Source organism: Syngnathus floridae, chromosome 16 (assembly GCF_059516105.1).
Source record: "Syngnathus floridae isolate MCC-2025c chromosome 16, RoL_Sflo_1.0, whole genome shotgun sequence".
Taxonomy (NCBI): Eukaryota; Metazoa; Chordata; class Actinopteri; order Syngnathiformes; family Syngnathidae; genus Syngnathus; species Syngnathus floridae.
The window spans coordinates 11,508,257-11,534,636 of NC_142428.1; positions in this window are offsets into that span (position 1 = coordinate 11,508,257).

A 26,380-nucleotide genomic window follows, 5' to 3' on the forward strand; every position below is an offset into this window, starting at 1 on the left:
CTAGCTGCCAAGAGCACTTTTTACTGTGCGCACCCAACCAGAGTGACGGGAGGAGCACATTTCAGAAAACGTGCTCAGCTCGTCGAGAAAATGCGATTTAAGCAATAAGATTAAAAATGCACCTAAAACCTAAATCAAACGTTGCAGGTGCTTATTTCTTCATGCGCAGTGGTCAACGCGGCACTCTCTAGCTGCCAGGAGCATTTTTTACTGTGCGCACCCAACCAGAGTGACTTGAGGAGCACATTTCAGAAAACGTGCTCAGCTCGTCGAGAAAATGCGATTTAAGCAATATAATTAAAAATGCACCTAAAACCTAAACCAAACGTTGCAGGTGCTTATTTCTTCATGCGCAGTGGTCAACGCGGCACTCTCTAGCTGCCAAGAGCACTTTTTACTGTGCACACCCAACCAGAGTGACGGGAGGAGCACATTTCAGAAAACGTGCTCAGCTCGTCGAGAAAATGCGATTTAAGCAATAAGATTAAAAATGCACCTAAAACCTAAACCAAACGTTGCAGGTGCTTATTTCTTCATGCGCAGTGGTCAACGCGGCACTCTCTAGCTGCCAGGAGCGCTTTTTACTACGCGCACCCAACCAGAGCGACGGGAGGAGCACATTTCAGAAAACGTGCTCAGCTCGTCGAGAGAATGCGATTTAAGCAATAAAATTAAAAATGCACCTAAAACCTAAACCAAACGTTGCAGGTGCTTATTTCTTCGTGCGCAGTGGTCAACGCGGCACTCCCTAGCTGCCAGGAGCTCTTTTTACTGTGCGCACCCAACCAGAGCGACGGGAGGAGCACATTTCAGAAAACGTGCTCAGCTTGTCGAGAAAATGCGATTTAAGCAATAAAATAAAAAATGCACCTAAAACCTAAACCAAACGTTGCAGGTGCTTATTTCTTCATGCGCAGTGGTCAACGCGGCACTCTCTAGCTGCCAGGAGCACTTTTTACGATGCGCGCCCAACCAGAGCGACGGGAAGAGCACATTTCAGAAAACGTGCTCAGCTCGTCGAGAAAACGCGATTAAAGCAATAAAATTAAAAATGCACCTAAAACCTAAACCAAACGTTGCAGGTGCTTATTTCTTCGTGCGCAGTGCTCAACGCGGCACTCCCTAGCTGCCAGGAGCACTTTTTACTGTGCGCACCCAACCAGAGTGACGGGAGGAGCACATTTCAGAAAACGTGCTCAGCTCGTCGAGAAAATGCGATTTAAGCAATAAAATTAAAAATGCACCTAAAACCTAAACCAAACGTTGCAGGTGCTTATTTCTTCATGTGCAGTGGTCAACGCGGCACTCTCTAGCTGCCAAGAGCACTTTTTACTGTGCGCACCCAACCAGAGTGACGGGAGGAGCACATTTCAGAAAACGTGCTCAGCTCGTCGAGAAAATGCGATTTAAGCAATAAGATTAAAAATGCACCTAAAACCTAAATCAAACGTTGCAGGTGCTTATTTCTTCATGCGCAGTGGTCAACGCGGCACTCTCTAGCTGCCAGGAGCATTTTTTACTGTGCGCACCCAACCAGAGTGACTTGAGGAGCACATTTCAGAAAACGTGCTCAGCTCGTCGAGAAAATGCGATTTAAGCAATATAATTAAAAATGCACCTAAAACCTAAACCAAACGTTGCAGGTGCTTATTTCTTCATGCGCAGTGGTCAACGCGGCACTCTCTAGCTGCCAAGAGCACTTTTTACTGTGCACACCCAACCAGAGTGACGGGAGGAGCACATTTCAGAAAACGTGCTCAGCTCGTCGAGAAAATGCGATTTAAGCAATAAGATTAAAAATGCACCTAAAACCTAAACCAAACGTTGCAGGTGCTTATTTCTTCATGCGCAGTGGTCAACGCGGCACTCTCTAGCTGCCAGGAGCGCTTTTTACTACGCGCACCCAACCAGAGCGACGGGAGGAGCACATTTCAGAAAACGTGCTCAGCTCGTCGAGAGAATGCGATTTAAGCAATAAAATTAAAAATGCACCTAAAACCTAAACCAAACGTTGCAGGTGCTTATTTCTTCGTGCGCAGTGGTCAACGCGGCACTCCCTAGCTGCCAGGAGCTCTTTTTACTGTGCGCACCCAACCAGAGCGACGGGAGGAGCACATTTCAGAAAACGTGCTCAGCTTGTCGAGAAAATGCGATTTAAGCAATAAAATAAAAAATGCACCTAAAACCTAAACCAAACGTTGCAGGTGCTTATTTCTTCATGCGCAGTGGTCAACGCGGCACTCTCTAGCTGCCAGGAGCACTTTTTACGATGCGCGCCCAACCAGAGCGACGGGAAGAGCACATTTCAGAAAACGTGCTCAGCTCGTCGAGAAAACGCGATTAAAGCAATAAAATTAAAAATGCACCTAAAACCTAAACCAAACGTTGCAGGTGCTTATTTCTTCATGCGCAGTGGTCAACGGGGCACTCCCGAGCTGCCAGGAGCACTTTTTACTGTGCGCACCCAACCAGAGCGACGGGAGGAGCACATTTCAGAAAACGTGCTCAGCTCGTCGAGAGAATGCGATTTAAGCAATAAAATTAAAAATGCACCTAAAACCTAAACCAAACGTTGCAGGTGCTTATTTCTTCGTGCGCAGTGGTCAACGCGGAACTCCCTAGCTGCCAGGAGCTCTTTTTACTGTGCGCACCCAACCAGAGCGACGGGAGGAGCACATTTCAGAAAACGTGCTCAGCTCGTCGAGAAAATGCGATTTAAGCAATAAGATTAAAAATGCACCTAAAACCTAAACCAAACGTTGCAGGTGCTTATTTCTTCATGCGCAGTGGTCAACGCGGCACTCTCTAGCTGCCAGGAGCACTTTTTACTACGCGCACCCAACCAGAGCGACGGGAGGAGCACATTTCAGAAAACGTGCTCAGCTCGTCGAGAGAATGCGATTTAAGCAATAAAATAAAAAATGCACCTAAAACCTAAACCAAACGTTGCAGGTGCTTATTTCTTCGTGCGCAGTGGTCAACGCGGCACTCCCTAGCTGCCAGGAGCTCTTTTTACTGTGTGCACCCAACCAGAGCGACGGGAGGAGCACATTTCAGAAAACGTGCTCAGCTCGTCGAGAAAATGCGATTTAAGCAATAAAATTAAAAATGCACCTAAAACCTAAACCAAACGTTGCAGGTGCTTATTTCTTCATGCGCAGTGGTCAACGCGGCACTCTCTAGCTGCCAGGAGCACTTTTTACTATGTGCGCCTAACCAGAGCGACGGGAGGAGCACATTTCAGAAAACGTGCTCAGCTCGTCGAGAAAATGCGATTTAAGCAATAAAATTAAAAATGCACCTAAAACCTAAACCAAACGTTGCAGGTGCTTATTTCTTCATGCGCAGTGGTCAACGCGGTACTCTCTAGCTGCCAGGAGCACTTTTTACTATGCGCGCCCAACCAGAGCGACGGGAGGAGCACATTTCAGAAAACGTGCTCAGCTCGTCGAGAGAATGCGATTTAAGCAATAAAATTGAAAATGCACCTAAAACCTAAACCAAACGTTGCAGGTGCTTATTTCTTCGTGCGCAGTGGTCAACGCGGCACTCCCTAGCTGCCAGGAGCTCTTTTTACTGTGCGCACCCAACCAGAGCGACGGGAGGAGCACATTTCAGAAAACGTGCTCAGCTTGTCGAGAAAATGCGATTTAAGCAATAAAATTAAAAATGCACCTAAACCCTAAACCAAACGTTGCAGGTGCTTATTTCTTCTTGCGCAGTGGTCAACGCGGCACTCTCTAGCTGCCAGGAGCACTTTTTACTACGCGCGCCCAACCAGAGCGACGGGAGGAGCACATTTCAGAAAACGTGCTCAGCTCGTCGAGAGAATGCGATTTAAGCAATAAAATTAAAAATGCACCTAAAACCTAAACCAAACGTTGCAGGTGCTTATTTCTTCGTGCGCAGTGGTCAACGCGGAACTCCCTAGCTGCCAGGAGCTCTTTTTACTGTGCGCACCCAACCAGAGCGACGGGAGGAGCACATTTCAGAAAACGTGCTCAGCTCGTCGAGAAAATGCGATTTAAGCAATAAAATTAAAAATGCAGCTAAAACCTAAACCAAACGTTGCAGGTGCTTATTTCTTCGTGCGCAGTGCTCAACGCGGCACTCCCTAGCTGCCAGGAGCACTTTTTACTGTGCGCACCCAACCAGAGTGACGGGAGGAGCACATTTCAGAAAACGTGCTCAGCTCGTCGAGAGAATGCGATTTAAGCAATAAAATAAAAAATGCACCTAAAACCTAAACCAAACGTTGCAGGTGCTTATTTCTTCGTGCGCAGTGGTCAACGCGGCACTCCCTAGCTGCCAGGAGCTCTTTTTACTGTGCGCATCCAACCAGAGCGACGGGAGGAGCACATTTCAGAAAACGTGCTCAGCTCGTCGAGAAAATGCGATTTAAGCAATAAAATTAAAAATGCACCTAAAACCTAAACCAAACGTTGCAGGTGCTTATTTCTTCGTGCGCAGTGGTCAACGCGGCACTCTCTAGCTGCCAGGAGCACTTTTTACTGTGCGCACCCAACCAGAGCGACGGGAGGAGCACATTTCAGAAAACGTGCTCAGCTCGTCGAGAGAATGCGATTTGAGCAATAAAATAAAAAATGCACCTAAAACCTAAACCAAACGTTGCAGGTGCTTATTTCTTCGTGCGCAGTGCTCAACGCGGCACTCCTTAGCTGCCAGGAGCACTTTTTACTGTGCGCACCCAACCAGAGTGACGGGAGGAGCACATTTCAGAAAACGTGCTCAGCTCGTCGAGAAAATGCGATTTAAGCAATAAAATTAAAAATGCACCTAAAACCTAAACCAAACGTTGCAGGTGCTTATTTCTTCATGCGCAGTGGTCAACGCGGCACTCTCTAGCTGCCAAGAGCACTTTTTACTGTGCGCACCCAACCAGAGTGACGGGAGGAGCACATTTCAGAAAACGTGCTCAGCTCGTCCAGAAAATGCGATTTAAGCAATAAGATTAAAAATGCACCTAAAACCTAAACCAAACGTTTCAGGTGCTTATTTCTTCATGCGCAGTGGTCAACGCGGCACTCTCTAGCTGCCAGGAGCACTTTTTACTACGCGCACCCAACCAGAGCGACGGGAGGAGCACATTTCAGAAAACGTGCTCAGCTCGTCGAGAGAATGCGATTTAAGCAATAAAATAAAAAATGCACCTAAAACCTAAACCAAACGTTGCAGGTGCTTATTTCTTCGTGCGCAGTGGTCAACGCGGCACTCCCTAGCTGCCAGGAGCTCTTTTTACTGTGCGCACCCAACCAGAGCGACGGGAGGAGCACATTTCAGAAAACGTGCTCAGCTCGTCGAGAAAATGCGATTTAAGCAATAAAATTAAAAATGCACCTAAAACCTAAACCAAACGTTGCAGGTGCTTATTTCTTCATGCGCAGTGGTCAACGCGGCACTCTCTAGCTGCCAGGAGCACTTTTTACTACGCGCACCCAACCAGAGCGACGGGAGGAGCACATTTCAGAAAACGTGCTCAGCTCGTCGAGAGAATGCGATTTAAGCAATAAAATAAAAAATGCACCTAAAACCTAAACCAAACGTTACATGTGCTTATTTCTTCGTGCGCAGTGGTCAACGCGGCACTCCCTAGCTGCCAGGAGCTCTTTTTACTGTGTGCACCCAACCAGAGCGACGGGAGGAGCACATTTCAGAAAATTTGCTCAGCTCGTCGAGAGAATGCGATTTAAGCAATAAAATTAAAAATGCACCTAAAACCTAAACCAAACGTTGCAGGTGCTTATTTCTTCGTGCGCAGTGGTCAACGCGGCACTCCCTAGCTGCCAGGAGCTCTTTTTACTGTGCGCACCCAACCAGAGCGACGGGAAGAGCACATTTCAGAAAACGTGCTCAGCTCGTCGAGAAAATGCGATTTAAACAATAAAATTAAAAATGCACCTAAAACCTAAACCAAACGTTGCAGGTGCTTATTTCTTCGTGCGCAGTGGTCAACGCGGCACTCCCTAGCTGCCAGGAGCACTTTTTACTGTGCGCACCCAACCAGAGTGACGGAAGGAGCACATTTCAGAAAACGTACTCAGCTCGTCGAGAAAATGCGATTTAAGCAATAAAATTAAAAATGCACCTAAAACCTAAACCAAACGTTGCAGGTGCTTATTTCTTTGTGCGCAGTGGTCAACGCGGCACTCTCTAGCTGCCAAGAGCACTTTTCACTATGCGCACCCAACCAGAGTGACGGGATGAGCACATTTCAGAAAACGTGCTCAGCTCGTCGAGAAAATGCGATTTAAGCAATAAAATTAAAAATGCAGCTAAAACCTAAACCAAACGTTGCAGGTGCTTATTTCTTCGTGCGTAGTGCTCAACGCGGCACTCCCTAGCTGCCAGGAGCACTTTTTACTGTGCGCACCCAACCAGAGTGACGGGAGGAGCACATTTCAGAAAACGTGCTCAGCTCGTCAAGAGAATGCGATTTAAGCAATAAAATTAAAAATGCACCTAAAACCTAAACCAAACGTTGCAGGTGCTTATTTCTTCATGCGCAGTGGTCAACGCGGCACTCCCGAGCTGCCAAGAGCACTTTTTACTGTGCGCACCCACCCAGAGCGACGGGAGGAGCACATTTCAGAAAACGTGCTCAGCTCGTCGAGAGAATGCGATTTAAGCAATAAAATTAAAAATACACCTAAAACCTAAACCAAACGTTGCAGGTGCTTATTTCTTCGTGCGCAGTGGTCAACGCGGAACTCCCTAGCTGCCAGGAGCTCTTTTTACTGTGCGCACCCAACCGGAGCGACGGGAGGAGCACATTTCAGAAAACGTGCTCAGCTCGACGAGAAAATGCGATTTAAGCAATTAAATTAAAAATGCAGCTAAAACCTAAACCAAACGTTGCAGGTGCTTATTTCTTCGTGCGTAGTGCTCAACGCGGCACTCCCTAGCTGCCAGGAGCACTTTTTACTGTGCGCACCCAACCAGAGTGACGGGAGGAGCACATTTCAGAAAACGTGCTCAGCTCGTCGAGAAAATGCGATTTAAGCAATAAAATTAAAAATGCACCTAAAACCTAAACCAAGCGTTGCAGGTGCTTATTTCTTCATGCGCAGTGGTCAACGCGGCACTCTCTAGCTGCCAAGAGCACTTTTTACTGTGCGCACCCAACCAGAGTGACGGGAGGAGCACATTTCAGAAAACGTGCTCAGCTCGTCCAGAAAATGCGATTTAAGCAATAAGATTAAAAATGCACCTAAAACCTAAACCAAACGTTTCAGGTGCTTATTTCTTCATGCGCAGTGGTCAACGCGGCACTCTCTAGCTGCCAGGAGCACTTTTTACTACGCGCACCCAACCAGAGCGACGGGAGGAGCACATTTCAGAAAACGTGCTCAGCTCGTCGAGAGAATGCGATTTAAGCAATAAAATAAAAAATGCACCTAAAACCTAAACCAAACGTTGCAGGTGCTTATTTCTTCGTGCGCAGTGGTCAACGCGGCACTCCCTAGCTGCCAGGAGCTCTTTTTACTGTGCGCACCCAACCAGAGCGACGGGAGGAGCACATTTCAGAAAACGTGCTCAGCTCGTCGAGAAAATGCGATTTAAGCAATAAAATTAAAAATGCACCTAAAACCTAAACCAAACGTTGCAGGTGCTTATTTCTTCATGCGCAGTGGTCAACGCGGCACTCTCTAGCTGCCAGGAGCACTTTTTACTACGCGCACCCAACCAGAGCGACGGGAGGAGCACATTTCAGAAAACGTGCTCAGCTCGTCGAGAGAATGCGATTTAAGCAATAAAATAAAAAATGCACCTAAAACCTAAACCAAACGTTACATGTGCTTATTTCTTCGTGCGCAGTGGTCAACGCGGCACTCCCTAGCTGCCAGGAGCTCTTTTTACTGTGTGCACCCAACCAGAGCGACGGGAGGAGCACATTTCAGAAAATTTGCTCAGCTCGTCGAGAGAATGCGATTTAAGCAATAAAATTAAAAATGCACCTAAAACCTAAACCAAACGTTGCAGGTGCTTATTTCTTCGTGCGCAGTGGTCAACGCGGCACTCCCTAGCTGCCAGGAGCTCTTTTTACTGTGCGCACCCAACCAGAGCGACGGGAAGAGCACATTTCAGAAAACGTGCTCAGCTCGTCGAGAAAATGCGATTTAAACAATAAAATTAAAAATGCACCTAAAACCTAAACCAAACGTTGCAGGTGCTTATTTCTTCGTGCGCAGTGGTCAACGCGGCACTCCCTAGCTGCCAGGAGCACTTTTTACTGTGCGCACCCAACCAGAGTGACGGAAGGAGCACATTTCAGAAAACGTACTCAACTCGTCGAGAAAATGCGATTTAAGCAATAAAATTAAAAATGCACCTAAAACCTAAACCAAACGTTGCAGGTGCTTATTTCTTTGTGCGCAGTGGTCAACGCGGCACTCTCTAGCTGCCAAGAGCACTTTTCACTATGCGCACCCAACCAGAGTGACGGGATGAGCACATTTCAGAAAACGTGCTCAGCTCGTCGAGAAAATGCGATTTAAGCAATAAAATTAAAAATGCAGCTAAAACCTAAACCAAACGTTGCAGGTGCTTATTTCTTCGTGCGTAGTGCTCAACGCGGCACTCCCTAGCTGCCAGGAGCACTTTTTACTGTGCGCACCCAACCAGAGTGACGGGAGGAGCACATTTCAGAAAACGTGCTCAGCTCGTCAAGAGAATGCGATTTAAGCAATAAAATTAAAAATGCACCTAAAACCTAAACCAAACGTTGCAGGTGCTTATTTCTTCATGCGCAGTGGTCAACGCGGCACTCCCGAGCTGCCAAGAGCACTTTTTACTGTGCGCACCCACCCAGAGCGACGGGAGGAGCACATTTCAGAAAACGTGCTCAGCTCGTCGAGAGAATGCGATTTAAGCAATAAAATTAAAAATACACCTAAAACCTAAACCAAACGTTGCAGGTGCTTATTTCTTCGTGCGCAGTGGTCAACGCGGAACTCCCTAGCTGCCAGGAGCTCTTTTTACTGTGCGCACCCAACCGGAGCGACGGGAGGAGCACATTTCAGAAAACGTGCTCAGCTCGTCGAGAAAATGCGATTTAAGCAATTAAATTAAAAATGCAGCTAAAACCTAAACCAAACGTTGCAGGTGCTTATTTCTTCGTGCGTAGTGCTCAACGCGGCACTCCCTAGCTGCCAGGAGCACTTTTTACTGTGCGCACCCAACCAGAGTGACGGGAGGAGCACATTTCAGAAAACGTGCTCAGCTCGTCGAGAAAATGCGATTTAAGCAATAAAATTAAAAATGCACCTAAAACCTAAACCAAGCGTTGCAGGTGCTTATTTCTTCATGCGCAGTGGTCAACGCGGCACTCTCTAGCTGCCAAGAGCACTTTTTACTGTGCGCACCCAACCAGAGTGACGGGAGGAGCACATTTCAGAAAACGTGCTCAGCTCGTCGAGAAAATGCGATTTAAGCAATAAGATTAAAAATGCACCTAAAACCTAAACCAAACGTTGCAAGTGCTTATTTCTTCATGCGCAGTGGTCAACGCGGCACTCTCTAGCTGCCAGGAGCACTTTTTACTGTGTGCACCCAACCAGAGTTACGGGAGGAGCACATTTCAGAAAACGTGCTCAGCTCGTCGAGAAAATGCAATTTAAGCAATAAAATTAAAAATGCACCTAAAACCTAAACCAAACGTTGCAGGTGCTTATTTCTTCATGCGCAGTGGTCAACGCGGCACTCTCTAGCTGCCAAGAGCACTTTTTACTGTGCGCACCCAACCAGAGTGACGGGAGGAGCACATTTCAGAAAACGTGCTCAGCTCGTCGAGAAAATGCGATTTAAGCAATAAGATTAAAAATGCACCTAAAACCTAAACCAAACGTTGCAGGTGCTTATTTCTTCGTGCGCAGTGGTCAACGAAGCACTCCCTAGCTGCCAGGAGCTCTTTTTACTGTGCGCACCCAACCAGAGCGACGGGAGGAGCACATTTCAGAAAACGTGCTCAGCTCGTCGAGAAAATGCGATTTAAGCAATAAAATTAAAAATGCACCTAAAACCTAAACCAAACGTTTCAGGTGCTTATTTCTTCATGCGCAGTGGTCAACGCGGCACTCTCTAGCTGCCAGGAGCACTTTTTACTACGCGCACCCAACCAGAGCGACGGGAGGAGCACATTTCAGAAAACGTGCTCAGCTCGTCGAGAGAATGCGATTTAAGCAATAAAATAAAAAATGCACCTAAAACCTAAACCAAACGTTGCAGGTGCTTATTTCTTCGTGCGCAGTGGTCAACGCGGCACTCCCTAGCTGCCAGGAGCTCTTTTTACTGTGTGCACCCAACCAGAGCGACGGGAGGAGCACATTTCAGAAAACGTACTCAGCTCGTCGAGAAAATGCGATTTAAGCAATAAAAGTAAAAATGCACCTAAAACCTAAACCAAACGTTGCAGGTGCTTATTTCTTTGTGCGCAGTGGTCAACGCGGCACTCACTAGCTGCCAAGAGCACTTTTCACTATGCGCACCCAACCAGAGTGACGGGATGAGCACATTTCAGAAAACGTGCTCAGCTCGTCGAGAAAATGCGACTTAAGCAATAAAATTAAAAATGCAGCTAAAACCTAAACCAAACGTTGCAGGTGCTTATATCTTCGTGCGTAGTGCTCAACGCGGCACTCCCTAGCTGCCAGGAGCACTTTTTACTGTGCGCACCCAACCAGAGTGACGGGAGGAGCACATTTCAGAAAACGTGCTCAGCTCGTCGAGAGAATGCGATTTAAGCAATAAAATTAAAAATGCACCTAAAACCTAAACCAAACGTTGCAGGTGGTTATTTCTTCATGCGCAGTGGTCAACGCGGCACTCCCGAGCTGCCAAGAGCACTTTTTACTGTGCGCACCCAACCAGAGCGACGGGAGGAGCACATTTCAGAAAACGTGCTCAGCTCGTCGAGAGAATGCGATTTAAGCAATAAAATTAAAAATGCACCTAAAACCTAAACCAAACGTTGCAGGTGCTTATATCTTCGTGCGCAGTGGTCAACGCGGAACTCCCTAGCTGCCAGGAGCTCTTTTTACTGTGCGCACCCAACCAGAGCGACAGGAGGAGCACATTTCAGAAAACGTGCTCAGCTCGTCGAGAAAATGCGATTTAAGCAATAAAATTAAAAATGCACCTAAAACCTAAACCAAACGTTGCAGGTGCTTATTTCTTCGTGCGCAGTGCTCAACGCGGCACTCCCTAGCTGCCAGGAGCACTTTTTACTGTGCGCACCCAACCAGAGTGACGGGAGGAGCACATTTCAGAAAACGTGCTCAGCTCGTCGAGAAAATGCGATTTAAGCAATAAAATTAAAAATGCACCTAAAACCTAAACCAAACGTTGCAGGTGCTTATTTCTTCATGTGCAGTGGTCAACGCGGCACTCTCTAGCTGCCAAGAGCACTTTTTACTGTGCGCACCCAACCAGAGTGACGGGAGGAGCACATTTCAGAAAACGTGCTCAGCTCGTCGAGAAAATGCGATTTAAGCAATAAGATTAAAAATGCACCTAAAACCTAAATCAAACGTTGCAGGTGCTTATTTCTTCATGCGCAGTGGTCAACGCGGCACTCTCTAGCTGTCAGGAGCATTTTTTACTGTGCGCACCCAACCAGAGTGACTTGAGGAGCACATTTCAGAAAACGTGCTCAGCTCGTCGAGAGAATGCGATTTAAGCAATAAAATTAAAAATGCACCTAAAACCTAAACCAAACGTTGCAGGTGCTTATTTCTTCGTGCGCAGTGGTCAACGCGGAACTCCCTAGCTGCCAGGAGCTCTTTTTACTGTGCGCACCCAACCAGAGCGACGGGAGGAGCACATTTCAGAAAACGTGCTCAGCTCGTCGAGAAAATGCGATTTAAGCAATAAAATTAAAAATGCAGCTAAAACCTAAACCAAACGTTGCAGTTGCTTATTTCTTCGTGCGTAGTGCTCAACGCAGCACTCCCTAGCTGCCAGGAGCACTTTTTACTGTGCGCACCCAACCAGAGTGACGGGAGGAGCACATTTCAGAAAACGTGCTCAGCTCGTCGAGAAAATGCGATTTAAGCAATAAAATTAAAAATGCACCTAAAACCTAAACCAAACGTTGCAGGTGCTTATTTCTTCGTGCGCAGTGCTCAACGCGGCACTCCCTAGCTGCCAGGAGCACTTTTTACTGTGCGCACCCAACCAGAGTGACGGGAGGAGCACATTTCAGAAAACGTGCTCAGCTCGTCGAGAAAATGCGATTTAAGCAATAAAATTAAAAATGCACCTAAAACCTAAACCAAACGTTGCAGGTGCTTATTTCTTCATGCGCAGTGGTCAACGCGGCACTCTCTAGCTGCCAGGAGCACTTTTTACTATGCGCGCACAACCAGAGCGACGGGAGGAGCACATTTCAGAAAACGTGCTCAGCTCGTCGAGAAAATGCGATTTAAGCAATAAAATTTAAAATGCACCTAAAACCTAAACCAAACGTTGCAGGTGCTTATTTCTTTGTGCGCAGTGGTCAACGCGGCACTCTTTAGCTGCCAAGAGCACTTTTTACTATGCGCACCCAACCAGAGTGACGGGAGGAGCACATTTCAGAAAACGTGCTCAGCTCGTCGAGAAAATGCGATTTAAGCAATAAAATTAAAAATGCACCTAAAACCTAAACCAAACGTTGCAGGTGGTTATTTCTTCATGCGCAGTGGTCAACGCGGCACTCCCGAAATGCCAAGAGCACTTTTTACTGTGCGCACCCAACCAGAGCGACGGGAGGAGCACATTTCAGAAAACGTGCTCAGCTCGTCGAGAAAATGCGATTTAAGCAATAAGATTAAAAATGCACCTAAAACCTAAATCTAACGTTGCAGGTGCTTATTTCTTCATGCGCAGTGGTCAACGCGGCACTCTCTAGCTGCCAGGAGCACTTTTTACTGTGCGCACCCAACCAGAGTGACGGGAGGAGCACATTTCAAAAAACGTGCTCAGCTCGTCGAGAAAATGCGATTTAAGCAATAAAATTAAAAATGCACCCAAAACCTAAACCAAACGTTGCAGGCTGTTATTTCTTCAAGCGCAGTGGTCAACGCGGCACTCTCTAGCTGCCAAGAGCACTTTTTACTACGCGCACCCAACCAGAGCGACGGGAGGAGCATATTTCAGAAAACGTGCTCAGCTCGTCGAGAGGATGCGATTTAAGCAAGATAATTAAAAATGCACCTAAAACCTAAACCAAACGTTGCAGGTGCTTATTTCTTCATGCGCAGTGGTCAACGCGGCACTCTCTAGCTGCCAAGAGCACTTTTTACTGTGCGCACCCAACCAGAGCGACGGGAGGAGCACATTTCAGAAAACGTGCTCAGCTCGTCGAGAAAATGCGATTTAAGCAATAAAATTAAAAATGCACCTAAAACCTAAACCAAACGTTGCAGGTGCTTATTTCTTCATGCGCAGTGGTCAACGCGGCACTCTCTAGCTGCCAGGAGCACTTTTTACTATGCGCGCCCAACCAGAGCGACGGGAGGAGCACATTTCAGAAAACGTGCTCAGCTCGTCGAGAAAATGCGATTTAAGCAATAAAATTAAAAATGCACCTAAAACCTAAACCAAACGTTGCAGGTGCTTATTTCTTCATGCGCAGTGGTCAACGAGGCACTCCCGAGCTGCCAAGAGCACTTTTTACTGTGCGCACCCAACCAGAGCGACGGGAGGAGCACATTTCAGAAAACGTGCTCAGCTCGTCGAGAAAATGCGATTTAAGCAATAAAATTAAAAATGCACCTAAAACCTAAACCAAACGTTGCAGGTGCTAATTTCTTCATGCGCAGTGGTCAACGCGGAACCCTCTAGCTGCCAGGAGCACTTTTTACTACGCGCACCCAACCAGAGCGACGGGAGGAGCACATTTCAGAAAACGTGCTCAGCTCGTCAAGAGAATGCAATTTAAGCAATAAAATTAAAAATGCACCTAAAACCTAAACCAAACGTTGCAGGTGCTAATTTCTTCGTGCGCAGTGGTCAACGCGGCACTCCCTAGCTGCCAGGAGCTCTTTTTACTGTGCGCATCCAACCAGAGTGACGGGAGGAGCACATTTCAGAAAACGTGCTCAGCTCGTCGAGAAAATGCGATTTAAGCAATAAAATTAAAAATGCACCTAAAACCTAAACCAAACGTTGCAGGTGCTTATTTCTTCATGCGCAGTGGTCAACGCGGCACTCTCTAGCTGCCAGGAGCACTTTTTACTATGCGCGCCCAACCAGAGCGACGGGAGGAGCACATTTCAGAAAACGTGCTCAGCTCGTCGAGAAAATGCGATTTAAGCAATAAAATTAAAAATGCACCTAAAACCTAAACCAAACGTTGCAGGTGCTTATTTCTTCATGCGCAGTGGTCAACGAGGCACTCCCGAGCTGCCAAGAGCACTTTTTACTGTGCGCACCCAACCAGAGCGACGGGAGGAGCACATTTCAGAAAACGTGCTCAGCTCGTCGAGAGAATGCGATTTAAGCAATAAAATAAAAAATGCACCTAAAACCTAAACCAAACGTTGCAGGTGCTTATTTCTTCGTGCGCAGTGGTCAACGCGGCACTCCCTAGCTGCCAGGAGCTCTTTTTACTGTGTGCACCCAACCAGAGCGACGGGAGGAGCACATTTCAGAAAACGTGCTCAGCTCGTCGAGAGAATGCGATTTAAGCAATAAAATAAAAAATGCACCTAAAACCTAAACCAAACATTGCAGGTGCTTATTTCTTCGTGCGCAGTGGTCAACGCGGAACTCCCTAGCTGCCAGGAGCTCTTCTTACTGTGCGCACCCAACCAGAGTGACGGGAGGAGCACATTTCAGAAAACGTGCTCAGCTCGTCGAGAAAATGCGATTTAAGCAACAAGATTAAAAATGCACCTAAAACCTAAACCAAACGTTGCAGGTGCTTATTTCTTCATGCGCAGTGGTCAACGAGGCACTCCCGAGCTGCCAAGAGCACTTTTTACTGTGCGCACCCAACCAGAGCGACGGGAGGAGCACATTTCAGAAAACGTGCTCAGCTCGTCGAGAAAATGCGATTTAAGCAATAAAATTAAAAATGCACCTAAAACCTAAACCAAACGTTGCAGGTGCTTATTTCTTCATGCGCAGTGGTCAACGCGGCACTCTCTAGCTGCCAGGAGCACTTTTTACTACGCGCACCCAACCAGAGCGACGGGAGGAGCACATTTCAGAAAACGTGCTCAGCTCGTCGAGAGAATGCGATTTAAGCAATAAAATAAAAAATGCACCTAAAACCTAAACCAAACGTTGCAGGTGCTTATTTCTTCGTGCGCAGTGGTCAACGCGGCACTCCCTAGCTGCCAGGAGCTCTTTTTACTGTGTGCACCCAACCAGAGCGACGGGAGGAGCACATTTCAGAAAACGTACTCAGCTCGTCGAGAAAATGCGATTTAAGCAATAAAAGTAAAAATGCACCTAAAACCTAAACCAAACGTTGCAGGTGCTTATTTCTTTGTGCGCAGTGGTCAACGCGGCACTCACTAGCTGCCAAGAGCACTTTTCACTATGCGCACCCAACCAGAGTGACGGGATGAGCACATTTCAGAAAACGTGCTCAGCTCGTCGAGAAAATGCGACTTAAGCAATAAAATTAAAAATGCAGCTAAAACCTAAACCAAACGTTGCAGGTGCTTATATCTTCGTGCGTAGTGCTCAACGCGGCACTCCCTAGCTGCCAGGAGCACTTTTTACTGTGCGCACCCAACCAGAGTGACGGGAGGAGCACATTTCAGAAAACGTGCTCAGCTCGTCGAGAGAATGCGATTTAAGCAATAAAATTAAAAATGCACCTAAAACCTAAACCAAACGTTGCAGGTGGTTATTTCTTCATGCGCAGTGGTCAACGCGGCACTCCCGAGCTGCCAAGAGCACTTTTTACTGTGCGCACCCAACCAGAGCGACGGGAGGAGCACATTTCAGAAAACGTGCTCAGCTCGTCGAGAGAATGCGATTTAAGCAATAAAATTAAAAATGCACCTAAAACCTAAACCAAACGTTGCAGGTGCTTATATCTTCGTGCGCAGTGGTCAACGCGGAACTCCCTAGCTGCCAGGAGCTCTTTTTACTGTGCGCACCCAACCAGAGCGACAGGAGGAGCACATTTCAGAAAACGTGCTCAGCTCGTCGAGAAAATGCGATTTAAGCAATAAAATTAAAAATGCACCTAAAACCTAAACCAAACGTTGCAGGTGCTTATTTCTTCGTGCGCAGTGCTCAACGCGGCACTCCCTAGCTGCCAGGAGCACTTTTTACTGTGCGCACCCAACCAGAGTGACGGGAGGAGCACATTTCAGAAAACGTGCTCAGCTCGTCGAGAAAATGCGATTTAAGCAATAAAATTAAAAATGCACCTAAAACCTAAACCAAACGTTGCAGGTGCTTATTTCTTCATGTGCAGTGGTCAACGCGGCACTCTCTAGCTGCCAAGAGCACTTTTTACTGTGCGCACCCAACCAGAGTGACGGGAGGAGCACATTTCAGAAAACGTGCTCAGCTCGTCGAGAAAATGCGATTTAAGCAATAAGATTAAAAATGCACCTAAAACCTAAATCAAACGTTGCAGGTGCTTATTTCTTCATGCGCAGTGGTCAACGCGGCACTCTCTAGCTGCCAGGAGCATTTTTTACTGTGCGCACCCAACCAGAGTGACTTGAGGAGCACATTTCAGAAAACGTGCTCAGCTCGTCGAGAGAATGCGATTTAAGCAATAAAATTAAAAATGCACCTAAAACCTAAACCAAACGTTGCAGGTGCTTATTTCTTCGTGCGCAGTGGTCAACGCGGAACTCCCTAGCTGCCAGGAGCTCTTTTTACTGTGCGCACCCAACCAGAGCGACGGGAGGAGCACATTTCAGAAAACGTGCTCAGCTCGTCGAGAAAATGCGATTTAAGCAATAAAATTAAAAATGCACCTAAAACCTAAACCAAACGTTGCAGTTGCTTATTTCTTCGTGCGTAGTGCTCAACGCAGCACTCCCTAGCTGCCAGGAGCACTTTTTACTGTGCGCACCCAACCAGAGCGACGGGAGGAGCACATTTCAGAAAACGTGCTCAGCTCGTCGAGAAAATGCGATTTAAGCAATAAAATTAAAAATGCACCTAAAACCTAAACCAAACGTTGCAGGTGCTTATTTCTTCGTGCGCAGTGCTCAACGCGGCACTCCCTAGCTGCCAGGAGCACTTTTTACTGTGCGCACCCAACCAGAGTGACGGGAGGAGCACATTTCAGAAAACGTGCTCAGCTCGTCGAGAAAATGCGATTTAAGCAATAAAATTAAAAATGCACCTAAAACCTAAACCAAACGTTGCAGGTGCTTATTTCTTCATGCGCAGTGGTCAACGCGGCACTCTCTAGCTGCCAGGAGCACTTTTTACTATGCGCGCACAACCAGAGCGACGGGAGGAGCACATTTCAGAAAACGTGCTCAGCTCGTCGAGAAAATGCGATTTAAGCAATAAAATTTAAAATGCACCTAAAACCTAAACCAAACGTTGCAGGTGCTTATTTCTTTGTGCGCAGTGGTCAACGCGGCACTCTTTAGCTGCCAAGAGCACTTTTTACTATGCGCACCCAACCAGAGTGACGGGAGGAGCACATTTCAGAAAACGTGCTCAGCTCGTCGAGAAAATGCGATTTAAGCAATAAAATTAAAAATGCACCTAAAACCTAAACCAAACGTTGCAGGTGGTTATTTCTTCATGCGCAGTGGTCAACGCGGCACTCCCGAAATGCCAAGAGCACTTTTTACTGTGCGCACCCAACCAGAGCGACGGGAGGAGCACATTTCAGAAAACGTGCTCAGCTCGTCGAGAAAATGCGATTTAAGCAATAAGATTAAAAATGCACCTAAAACCTAAATCTAACGTTGCAGGTGCTTATTTCTTCATGCGCAGTGGTCAACGCGGCACTCTCTAGCTGCCAGGAGCACTTTTTACTGTGCGCACCCAACCAGAGTGACGGGAGGAGCACATTTCAAAAAACGTGCTCAGCTCGTCGAGAAAATGCGATTTAAGCAATAAAATTAAAAATGCACCCAAAACCTAAACCAAACGTTGCAGGCTGTTATTTCTTCAAGCGCAGTGGTCAACGCGGCACTCTCTAGCTGCCAAGAGCACTTTTTACTACGCGCACCCAACCAGAGCGACGGGAGGAGCATATTTCAGAAAACGTGCTCAGCTCGTCGAGAGGATGCGATTTAAGCAAGATAATTAAAAATGCACCTAAAACCTAAACCAAACGTTGCAGGTGCTTATTTCTTCATGCGCAGTGGTCAACGCGGCACTCTCTAGCTGCCAAGAGCACTTTTTACTGTGCGCACCCAACCAGAGCGACGGGAGGAGCACATTTCAGAAAACGTGCTCAGCTCGTCGAGAAAATGCGATTTAAGCAATAAAATTAAAAATGCACCTAAAACCTAAACCAAACGTTGCAGGTGCTTATTTCTTCATGCGCAGTGGTCAACGCGGCACTCTCTAGCTGCCAGGAGCACTTTTTACTATGCGCGCCCAACCAGAGCGACGGGAGGAGCACATTTCAGAAAACGTGCTCAGCTCGTCGAGAAAATGCGATTTAAGCAATAAAATTAAAAATGCACCTAAAACCTAAACCAAACGTTGCAGGTGCTTATTTCTTCATGCGCAGTGGTCAACGAGGCACTCCCGAGCTGCCAAGAGCACTTTTTACTGTGCGCACCCAACCAGAGCGACGGGAGGAGCACATTTCAGAAAACGTGCTCAGCTCGTCGAGAAAATGCGATTTAAGCAATAAAATTAAAAATGCACCTAAAACCTAAACCAAACGTTGCAGGTGCTAATTTCTTCATGCGCAGTGGTCAACGCGGAACCCTCTAGCTGCCAGGAGCACTTTTTACTACGCGCACCCAACCAGAGCGACGGGAGGAGCACATTTCAGAAAACGTGCTCAGCTCGTCAAGAGAATGCAATTTAAGCAATAAAATTAAAAATGCACCTAAAACCTAAACCAAACGTTGCAGGTGCTAATTTCTTCGTGCGCAGTGGTCAACGCGGCACTCCCTAGCTGCCAGGAGCTCTTTTTACTGTGCGCATCCAACCAGAGTGACGGGAGGAGCACATTTCAGAAAACGTGCTCAGCTCGTCGAGAAAATGCGATTTAAGCAATAAAATTAAAAATGCACCTAAAACCTAAACCAAACGTTGCAGGTGCTTATTTCTTCATGCGCAGTGGTCAACGCGGCACTCTCTAGCTGCCAGGAGCACTTTTTACTATGCGCGCCCAACCAGAGCGACGGGAGGAGCACATTTCAGAAAACGTGCTCAGCTCGTCGAGAAAATGCGATTTAAGCAATAAAATTAAAAATGCACCTAAAACCTAAACCAAACGTTGCAGGTGCTTATTTCTTCATGCGCAGTGGTCAACGAGGCACTCCCGAGCTGCCAAGAGCACTTTTTACTGTGCGCACCCAACCAGAGCGACGGGAGGAGCACATTTCAGAAAACGTGCTCAGCTCGTCGAGAGAATGCGATTTAAGCAATAAAATAAAAAATGCACCTAAAACCTAAACCAAACGTTGCAGGTGCTTATTTCTTCGTGCGCAGTGGTCAACGCGGCACTCCCTAGCTGCCAGGAGCTCTTTTTACTGTGTGCACCCAACCAGAGCGACGGGAGGAGCACATTTCAGAAAACGTGCTCAGCTCGTCGAGAGAATGCGATTTAAGCAATAAAATAAAAAATGCACCTAAAACCTAAACCAAACATTGCAGGTGCTTATTTCTTCGTGCGCAGTGGTCAACGCGGAACTCCCTAGCTGCCAGGAGCTCTTCTTACTGTGCGCACCCAACCAGAGTGACGGGAGGAGCACATTTCAGAAAACGTGCTCAGCTCGTCGAGAAAATGCGATTTAAGCAACAAGATTAAAAATGCACCTAAAACCTAAACCAAACGTTGCAGGTGCTTATTTCTTCATGCGCAGTGGTCAACGAGGCACTCCCGAGCTGCCAAGAGCACTTTTTACTGTGCGCACCCAACCAGAGCGACGGGAGGAGCACATTTCAGAAAACGTGCTCAGCTCGTCGAGAGAATGCGATTTAAGCAATAAAATTTAAAATGCACCTAAAACCTAAACCAAACGTTGCAGGTGCTTATTTCTTTGTGCGCAGTGGTCAACGCGGCACTCTTTAGCTGCCAAGAGCACTTTTTACTATGCGCACCCAACCAGTGTGACGGGAGGAGCACATTTCAGAAAACGTGCTCAGCTCGTCGAGAAAATGCGATTTAAGCAATAAAATTAAAAATGCACCTAAAACCTAAACCAAACGTTGCAGGTGGTTATTTCTTCATGCGCAGTGGTCAACGCGGCAGTCTCTAGCTGCCAAGAGCACTTTTTACTGTGCGCACCCAACCAGAGTGACGGGAGGAGCACATTTCAGAAAACGTGCTCAGCTCGTCGAGAAAATGCGATTTAAGCAACAAGATTAAAAATGCACCTAAAACCTAAACCAAACGTTGCAGGTGCTTATTTCTTCATGCGCAGTGGTCAACGCGGCACTCTCTAGCTGCCAGGAGCACTTTTTACTACGCGCACCCAACCAGAGCGACGGGAGGAGCACATTTCAGAAAACGTGCTCAGCTCGTCGAGAGATTGCGATTTAAGCAATAAAATAAAAAATGCACCTAAAACCTAAACCAAACGTTGCAGGTGCTTATTTCTTCGTGCGCAGTGGTCAACGCGGCACTCCCTAGCTGCCAGGAGCACCTTTTACTGTGCGCACCCAACCAGAGTGACGGGAGGAGCACATTTCAGAAAACGTGCTCAGCTCGTCGAGAAAATGCGATTTAAGCAATAAAATTAAAAATGCACCTAAAACCTAAACCAAACGTTGCAGGTGCTTATTTATTCATGCGCAGTGGTCAACGCGGCACTCCCGAGCTGCCAAGAGCACTTTTTATTGTGCGCACCCAACCAGAGCGACGGGAGGTGCACATTTCAGAAAAGGTGCTCAGCTCGTCGAGAGAATGCGATTTAAGCAATAAAATTAAAATGCACCTAAAACCTAAACCAAACGTTGCAGGTGCTTATTTCTTCGTGCGCAGTGCTCAACGCGGCACTCCCTAGCTGCCAGGAGCACTTTTTACTGTGCGCATCCAACCAGTGTGACGGGAGGAGCACATTTCAGAAAACGTGCTCAGCTCGTCGAGAAAATGCGATTTAAGCAATAAAATTAAAAATGCACCTAAAACCTAAACCAAACGTTGCAGGTGCTTATTTCTTCATGCGCAGTGGTCAACGCGGCACTCTCTAGCTGCCAAGAGCACTTTTTACTGTGCGCACCCAACCAGAGTGACGGGAGGAGCATATTTCAGAAAACGTGCTCAGCTCGTCGAGAAAATGCGATTTAAGCAATAAGATTAAAAATGCACCTAAAACCTAAACCAAACGTTGCAGGTGCTTATTTCTTCATGCGCAGTGGTCAACGCGGCACTCTCTAGCTGCCAGGAGCACTTTTGACTACGCGCACCCAACCAGAGCGACGGGAGGAGCACATTTCAGAAAACGTGCTCAGCTCGTCGAGAGAATGCGATTTAAGCAATAAAATAAAAAAATGCACCTAAAACCTAAACCAAACGTTGCAGGTGCTTATTTCTTCGTGCGCAGTGGTCAACGCGGCACTCCCTAGCTGCCAGGAGCTCTTTTTACTGTGCGCACCCAACCAGAGCGACGGGAGGAGCCCGTTTCAGAAAAGGTGCTCAGCTCGTCGAGAAAATGCGATTTAAGCAATAAAATTAAAAATGCACCTAAAACCTAAACCAAACGTTGCAGGTGCTTATTTCTTCGTGCGCAGTGCTCAACGCGGCACTCCCTAGCTGCCAAGAGCACTTTTTACTGTGCGCACCCAACCAGAGTGACGGGAGGAGCACATTTCAGAAAACGTGCTCAGCTCGTCGAGAAAATGCGATTTAAGCAACAAGATTAAAAATGCACCTAAAACCTAAACCAAACGTTGCAGGTGCTTATTTCTTCATGCGCAGTGGTCAACGCGGCACTCTTTAGCTGCCAAGAGCACTTTTTACTATGCGCACCCAACCAGAGTGACGGGAGGAGCACAGTTCAGAAAACGTGCTCAGCTCGTCGAGAAAATGCGATTTAAGCAATAAAAGTAAAAATGCACCTAAAACCTAAACCAAACGTTGCAGTTGCTTATTTCTTCATGCGCAGTGGTCAACGCGGCACTCTCTAGCTGCCAGGAGCACTTTTTACTACGCGCACCCAACCAGAGCGACGGGAGGAGCACATTTCAGAAAACGTGCTCAGCTCGTCGAGAGAATGCGATTTAAGCAATAAAATAAAAAATGCACCTAAAACCTAAACCAAACGTTACATGTGCTTATTTCTTCGTGCGCAGTGGTCAACGCGGCACTCCCTAGCTGCCAGGAGCTCTTTTTACTGTGTGCACCCAACCAGAGCGACGGGAGGAGCACATTTCAGAAAATTTGCTCAGCTCGTCGAGAGAATGCGATTTAAGCAATAAAATTAAAAATGCACCTAAAACCTAAACCAAACGTTGCAGGTGCTTATTTCTTCGTGCGCAGTGGTCAACGCGGCACTCCCTAGCTGCCAGGAGCTCTTTTTACTGTGCGCACCCAACCAGAGCGACGGGAAGAGCACATTTCAGAAAACGTGCTCAGCTCGTCGAGAGAATGCGATTTAAGCAATAAAATTAAAAATGCACCTAAAACCTAAACCAAACGTTGCAGGTGCTTATTTCTTCGTGCGCAGTGGTCAACGCGGCACTCCCTAGCTGCCAGGAGCACTTTTTACTGTGCGCACCCAACCAGAGCGACGGGAGGAGCACATTTCAGAAAACGTGCTCAGCTCGTCGAGAGAATGCGATTTAAGCAATAAAATTAAAAATGCACCTAAAACCTAAACCAAACGTTGCAGGTGCTTATATCTTCGTGCGCAGTGGTCAACGCGGAACTCCCTAGCTGCCAGGAGCTCTTTTTACTGTGCGCACCCAACCAGAGCGACAGGAGGAGCACATTTCAGAAAACGTGCTCAGCTCGTCGAGAAAATGCGATTTAAGCAATAAAATTAAAAATGCACCTAAAACCTAAACCAAACGTTGCAGGTGCTTATTTCTTCGTGCGCAGTGCTCAACGCGGCACTCCCTAGCTGCCAGGAGCACTTTTTACTGTGCGCACCCAACCAGAGTGACGGGAGGAGCACATTTCAGAAAACGTGCTCAGCTCGTCGAGAAAATGCGATTTAAGCAATAAAATTAAAAATGCACCTAAAACCTAAACCAAACGTTGCAGGTGCTTATTTCTTCATGTGCAGTGGTCAACGCGGCACTCTCTAGCTGCCAAGAGCACTTTTTACTGTGCGCACCCAACCAGAGTGACGGGAGGAGCACATTTCAGAAAACGTGCTCAGCTCGTCGAGAAAATGCGATTTAAGCAATAAGATTAAAAATGCACCTAAAACCTAAATCAAACGTTGCAGGTGCTTATTTCTTCATGCGCAGTGGTCAACGCGGCACTCTCTAGCTGCCAGGAGCATTTTTTACTGTGCGCACCCAACCAGAGTGACTTGAGGAGCACATTTCAGAAAACGTGCTCAGCTCGTCGAGAAAATGCGATTTAAGCAATATAATTAAAAATGCACCTAAAACCTAAACCAAACGTTGCAGGTGCTTATTTCTTTATGCGCAGTGGTCAACGCGGCACTCTCTAGCTGCCAAGAGCACTTTTTACTGTGCGCACCCAACCAGAGTGACGGGAGGAGCACATTTCAGAAAACGTGCTCAGCTCGTCGAGAAAATGCGATTTAAGCAATAAGATTAAAAATGCACCTAAAACCTAAACCAAACGTTGCAGGTGCTTATTTCTTCATGCGCAGTGGTCAACGCGGCACTCTCTAGCTGCCAGGAGCGCTTTTTACTACGCGCACCCAACCAGAGCGACGGGAGGAGCACATTTCAGAAAACGTGCTCAGCTCGTCGAGAGAATGCGATTTAAGCAATAAAATAAAAAATGCACCTAAAACCTAAACCAAACGTTGCAGGTGCTTATTTCTTCGTGCGCAGTGGTCAACGCGGAACTCCCTAGCTGCCAGGAGCTCTTTTTACTGTGCGCACCCAACCAGAGCGACGGGAGGAGCACATTTTAGAAAACGTGCTCAGCTCGTCGAGAAAATGCGATTTAAGCAATAAGATTAAAAATGCACCTAAAACCTAAACCAAACGTTGCAGGTGCTTATTTCTTCATGCGCAGTGGTCAACGCGGCACTCTCTAGCTGCCAAGAGCACTTTTTACTGTGCGCACCCAACCAGAGTGACGAGAGGAGCACATTTCAGAAAACGTGCTCAGCTCGTCGAGAAAATGCGATGTAAGCAATTAAATTAAAAATGCACCTAAAACCTAAACCAAACGTTGCAGGTGCTTATTTCTTCGTGCGCAGTACTCAACGCGGCACTCCCAGGCTGCCAGGAGCACTTTTTACTGTGCGCACCCAACCAGAGTGACGGGAGGAGCACATTTCAGAAAACGTGCTCAGCTCGTCGAGAAAATGCGATTTAAGCAATAAAATTAAAAATGCAGCTAAAACCTAAACCAAACGTTGCAGGTGCTTATTTCTTCGTGCGCAGTGCTCAACGCGGCACTCCCTTGCTGCCAGGAGCACTTTTTACTGTGCGCACCCAACCAGAGTGACGGGAGGAGCACATTTCAGAAAACGTGCTCAGCTCGTCGAGAAAATGCGATTTAAGCAATAAGATTAAAAATGCACCTAAAACCTAAACCAAACGTTGCAGGTGCTTATTTCTTCATGCGCAGTGGTCAACGCGGCACTCTCTAGCTGCCAAGAGCACTTTTTACTGTGCGCACCCAACCAGAGTGACGGGAGGAGCACATTTCAGAAAACGTGCTCAGCTCGTCGAGAAAATGCGATTTAAGCAATAAGATTAAAAATGCACCTAAAACCTAAATCAAACGTTGCAGGTGCTTATTTCTTCATGCGCAGTGGTCAACGCGGCACTCTCTAGCTGCCAGGAGCACTTTTTACTGTGCGCACCCAACCAGAGTGACGGGAGGAGCACATTTCAGAAAACGTGCTCAGCTCGTCGAGAAAATGCGATTTAAGCAATAAAATTAAAAATGCACCCAAAACCTAAACCAAACGTTGCAGGTGGTTATTTCTTCAAGCGCAGTGGTCAACGCGGCACTCTCTAGCTTCCAAGAGCACTTTTTACTATGCGCACCCAACCAGAGTGACGGGAGGAGCACATTTCAGAAAACGTGCTCAGCTCGTCGAGAAAATGCGATTTAAGCAATAAAATTAAAAATGCACCTAAAACTTAAACCAAACGTTGCAGGTGCTAATTTCTTCATGCGCAGTGGTCAACGCGGAACCCTCTAGCTGCCAGGAGCACTTTTTACTACGCGCACCCAACCAGAGCGACGGGAGGAGCACATTTCAGAAAACGTGCTCAGCTCGTCAAGAGAATGCAATTTAAGCAATAAAATTAAAAATGCACCTAAAACCTAAACCAAACGTTGCAGGTGCTAATTTCTTCGTGCGCAGTGGTCAACGCGGCACTCCCTAGCTGCCAGGAGCACTTTTTACTGTGCGCACCCAACCAGAGTGACGGGAGGAGCACATTTCAGAAAACGTGCTCAGCTCGTCGAGAAAATGCGATTTAAGCAATAAAATTAAAAATGCACCTAAAACCTAAACCAAACGTTGCAGGTGCTTATTTCTTCATGCGCAGTGGTCAACGCGGCACTCTCTAGCTGCCAGGAGCACTTTTTACTATGCGCGCCCAACCAGAGCGACGGGAGGAGCACATTTCAGAAAACGTGCTCAGCTCGTCGAGAAAATGCGATTTAAGCAATAAAATTAAAAATGCACCTAAAACCTAAACCAAACGTTGCAGGTGCTTATTTCTTCATGCGCAGTGGTCAACGCGGCACTCCCGAGCTGCCAAGAGCACTTTTTACTTTGCGCACCCAACCAGAGCGACGGGAGGAGCACATTTCAGAAAACGTGCTCAGCTCGTCGAGAGAATGCGATTTAAGCAATACAATTAAAAATGCACCTAAAACCTAAACCAAACGTTGCAGGTGCTTATTTCTTCGTGCGCAGTGGTCAACGCGGAACTCCCTAGCTGCCAGGAGCTCTTTTTACTGTGCGCACCCAACCAGAGCGACGGGAGGAGCACATTTCAGAAAACGTGCTCAGCTCGTCGAGAAAATGCGATTTAAGCAATAAAATTAAAAATGCAGCTAAAACCTAAACCAAACGTTGCAGTTGCTTATTTCTTCGTGCGTAGTGCTCAACGCGGCACTCCCTAGCTGCCAGGA